The following is a 4,614-nucleotide window of genomic DNA, read 5'->3' as shown; positions in this document are numbered from 1 at the left end:
GCCCCCAATCTGGGTTCCAAAATAATAAGAACGAGGCTCACATGTGACCATGAAATCTTGCTGGGGGTGGATCTCAGTAATAGTGTAGTTTCCCTATGTAAGATGAGCTCTAAAGAATTCCAGCCATTATGAAGCAACATATTGATTTTTTTTTACTTAATGCCTTTTCACTGTCTGTAGAGTTTCATATAATTGGTTGTGATTTTTTTTAATGCAATATCTCTCAGTGTCTCCTTAGTGGATCACAGTACTTCCTGTGTTAAGATGAGAGCTTTTCAGAATTATGTAGGTCTTCTTTGAAACTGGCTACTACTAGGAAGGAAACTTCTGTAACTGTAACTTCCCATTGTAGCTCACATGCTGACTGCATTTCCTCCTTTATCTTTATCGTTCAGCTTCTCTAAGGAAACAGCCATTTTCCCAAACTGCTGTATTTAATAGTTCTGCTGAGAGCATGCTGAATTCAACAAAAGACCAAAGGAAACACGTGCATGGTTGTTCCTTTGTACCACAGAGCTACCTAAAGCGTTTTAAAAACACCTACATGAGTTGCACTGGGTCTCATATTCCTTCATTTTAAATGTGGGTGGTGGAGTTGTGCTGGAGTATGTTTAAAATGAATGAGGGGGTCAAAACTTTAGAGCCACATCGTCTTATAATGCACTCCAGTATGAGTCCACCAGCGACTTCCACCTCAAAAATAAACAGAGAGTAGAATTATCACCTTTATTATCAGTTTCAATGTTAAAACTGAGAAATGATACCATTGTAAAAGTAGAATACATGCCATATTGATTGTATTATTTTGTACAGGTGTACCTAATAATGTGGCCAGTGAGTGTATAACAATAATATAAAGCAATATCAAGCTTATTCTTTCATTAGAATTATTAACAGAAGCCAGCTCGTGCATTTGTTCCACTTAGGCTGCTGCTGCATCAGTGTGCAGACTGAGTTGTATTTTACAATATTAATATTGATTAGATTATATCAATAAGGACATAATGGATTATCTTCTGCACCAAATGACATTCTCTTCTATGGAAAATGAGTCTGACTGCTGGTCTCAGAGTCATAGTTCTCTCGAATGTAATTATGTCTGATAGGTAATGAGCTAATTTTTAAAACAGATTACTTTCATGTGAGTGGTCCCCACCCGTCTGTAGCTTAGGGTTAATTGCTCCATGTACGTCTGAACCCTCCTCCGATCACTGTCATCAGAGGGCAGGGTGCTTATTTTGGCTATCCAGACTGGGATAAGCACCGGATTGGATGACTACAGAGGAGTGGGTGTGAAGGAACCCAAAGACAGCCAGGACTCAGGTGTCTTTACCATCCATGTCCCAGAGTCTCTGGAAGTCAACGAGGCATTGTTTGCTGTGTATGTGGTCACCGAAGGGTGTCTGCCGAGCACACTCTGGCCCTTGTAGCCACTGCTGCCATCCACCTGCTTGTGTATCAGTTTTAATCAAAGTGGAACCACCACACACTGCTGTTAACGAGGTGCAGGAAATGAGAGCGATGGCACGACAGAGCAGCTGCAGCTCTCATCAAACACCTGATTCAAAATAAAACGAAGTTTTGACACATTGACCAGCCTGTTTATGTCCACGTTGTCCCATTTACTGTCGGTTTTCTCACAATACATTAACACCTGAGCACGACTGACGATTATGAAAACATTGATCCCTAGGCAAATGAAAGTATTTTTTTGTGATTTTGAGCCCGTTTGTACTGTATCTTTAGTCACTATTTTGCATACATTTTTGGAAGATTTTTGGCTGTTTTTGAGCCTATTTTTTGGGGGGGGGACGTAGCCTCAGGCCATTGTTTATCATTGTTGATTCATTCTGTCTCGCAACCAGTGGTGAGTCAGGCTGTCTGAGGGACAGGGGCAGAGAATCTAAAGGGCCCCTGATACATTCAATGGGCCACTTCAACAGAGAACAACCACAGGCTGGCTTAACAGGCTGCACCACCTAATCAGGTTCAGGCACCTTATAAGCATTTCTTAACATTTGTGTACTGTGGGGATAAGTCACGCAGTATTCCTACAGAAAATATCAAGTGAGCACAACTGAAACAAGCTTCTCATCCATGAGTGCCCCTACAAAACCCAGCCTGCTGTAGTTTTTGAGTGGTGTGTTTTCATTTGACTTTTTAAAACCACGTTTTCATCATCAATCAGAGAAAAATAAAACACATCTCACATGCTATTAACACTACACTTTTTAGTGTTTTGAACAGTAGTTTTATACCATTGTCTGTAAACTAAACACTTCCTTTGCACAAAGCAACATGCACCTACACATGCGTCCAGGATGAACGCCAATGCAAGTGTCATGCGATACTCTGTGTGCTGCCTCCTGGGTGGACATGGCATTAGAGGACACTTTTCTGTATTTATTTGTCCTTGTGTCCCTGTGGGTGCCAGGGGGAGCAGCCACCTCTCCCAGGTGACGTTTGTTTCATTTGTGGATCTTCTGGTTCTCAGTTCTGGATAGTGTGTGTGATTGTATCGTGCACAGTTAAAACCCAAAACAGTGTATGTTTCCAAAAAGCAATAGGGGCACACACATGCAGCAAGGACGTTCATTGATGTAATGTGGAGCTTAGCCCCTGACCACCACAACTCAAAACCCAACTGTAACCTGAAACTACTACGGTAACCTGATCTCGAACCCTAAAACACAGTTATAATCCTCAGAAAGCTTTTGAAGTTGTGAGGGCCAGCAACACTTTACACAGGGACACACCTACATGTAGACTGTAACATATTTTTTCACTTTTTTTCCATGGACAGTTGTTTTGGTATCATTCCCTATTCTTAACCAAGTTTTCCATTTTAGACAATGTCCTGTGCTTCAGCCTTTAGTGTGTAAACTGCTTTGTTCTTACATTTATCTACCCCATTGTCTTTTGAGTGTTTGTGTGTTTTTGTGCTTTGTTAATCAGCTCCATCCAGCAAAACTGGAATTTCCCTTTGTAAATGTCAGCAGGATTTAACCTGGTTGTATAAAGCTGAAAGTCACTTACCTGCTCTCTATCTAAGGACCTGTACTATATCAGTATCCACAGAATCACAGATTCACACCAGCACATTTATTACAGTTGAAGATCATAAAAATACATTTTTCAAGCAGTCTGTTGCCCATTTTGAGATTAGGCAACATCTTATAATGACTATTTCTCAGAAACACACAATGAGGTAGTATGACTTTGGTCATCTCAGTGTGTGTATGTATGTGCGTGTGTGCCCGCACGTGTATATGTGCGAAAATCCTTAATTTACAAAACATATTTTGTTTTGGCAACAAACGATAATGAAAAAATCTTGTAAAACCTCATTGCCAAAAATCTATCGTGCAGAAACACATTATATATAAGTCACTTCCTGTGTTGTGATTTCTACAAACGAAGAGTTCAGTTCCTAGGAACAGAGAAAAAATGCACTTGCTGAGAAATGACACCCTTGCGCATGAAACAGAGCTATTTCAGGACGCACTAAAACGAGGTAAGCGTAAGCGTAAGCTTTGTGACCTACATCCTGACCATGTCTTATGTCATTTTTTACACTGTCAACACCGTTTAGACCGTCACCTTAGCCCCCACCTTTCAGCCAATCACCTGCGCCTTCTGTCATGACAATAAAGGAAAAAATATATTTTTTTAACAATTTCCTGCACAAATTGTTTACACAGTATATTTGAATGATTATTTATTTGATGCATGTTTTTTGGTTCATTTTATCCTGTTCCTCTGGTGAATTTTGCCGTGAACAAATTTTCCATCGGAAGCCAGAGACCATTTAACCACAACACACAACAACAACGTCACCTGTGGTGTTCAGTTCTCTGATGGGAAAGTCCTGAGATATCTGACAGCAGGAAAGACATTATTCATTCTGTGTGTAGCCAGTCAAGCACAACAAACTGGCACAGTTAAACCTTAAAACATTTAAGGCGATATTAGCTTCTTATAACACTATATGATTCTATATGGATCAGTTAAAGTGGCCAAAGCAGAAAGTTGAGGGCGTTGATGAGTCAAACCACAACGTTGAGAAACAAGTCACTGAGGCCATCTTCTATGTAGTTTTGGGGGTGGGGGTATTTTATTGACACATTAACATGATTAAAAACAAAACTGGAGTGATATTTAAACTCAGTGTATTTAAATTGGGCTACTTGTAGTCAAATCAGAGCTGTATATCTGACAGAAGAGTGAAATTAAATTGTTTTACTTAGTAATATTCTTTGGAGAAAATTGGAAAAAATAAATACATAAATAAAATACAACCATTTTGGCATTTTATCAACAACAGGGCTACAGCCTAAATGACATTAAGGTTCAATGATGACCAGATATTGTCTTGTAAACAGATTTTTCATCTGATATCTTAAGAGAGTACTAGTTATTTTCACGCCCCCACCAGATTCCCCTAAAGACCAGATCTGCCAGATTCCATACAGAAATCTACAGCATATATGGCAATTTTTCTCCTATTATATTTTTATATTTGCTAATAAGTGTCGATAAAGAGGTCAAACATAATTTCTTCATGTTATTCAAGTTGAGAGAGTTGGAACTTGGGAAAATTTACTACCAGCTCCA

This window comes from Channa argus, chromosome 1 (assembly GCF_033026475.1).
Source record: "Channa argus isolate prfri chromosome 1, Channa argus male v1.0, whole genome shotgun sequence".
NCBI lineage: Eukaryota > Metazoa > Chordata > Actinopteri > Anabantiformes > Channidae > Channa > Channa argus.
Note: the sequence above shows the minus strand (reverse complement) of the source record.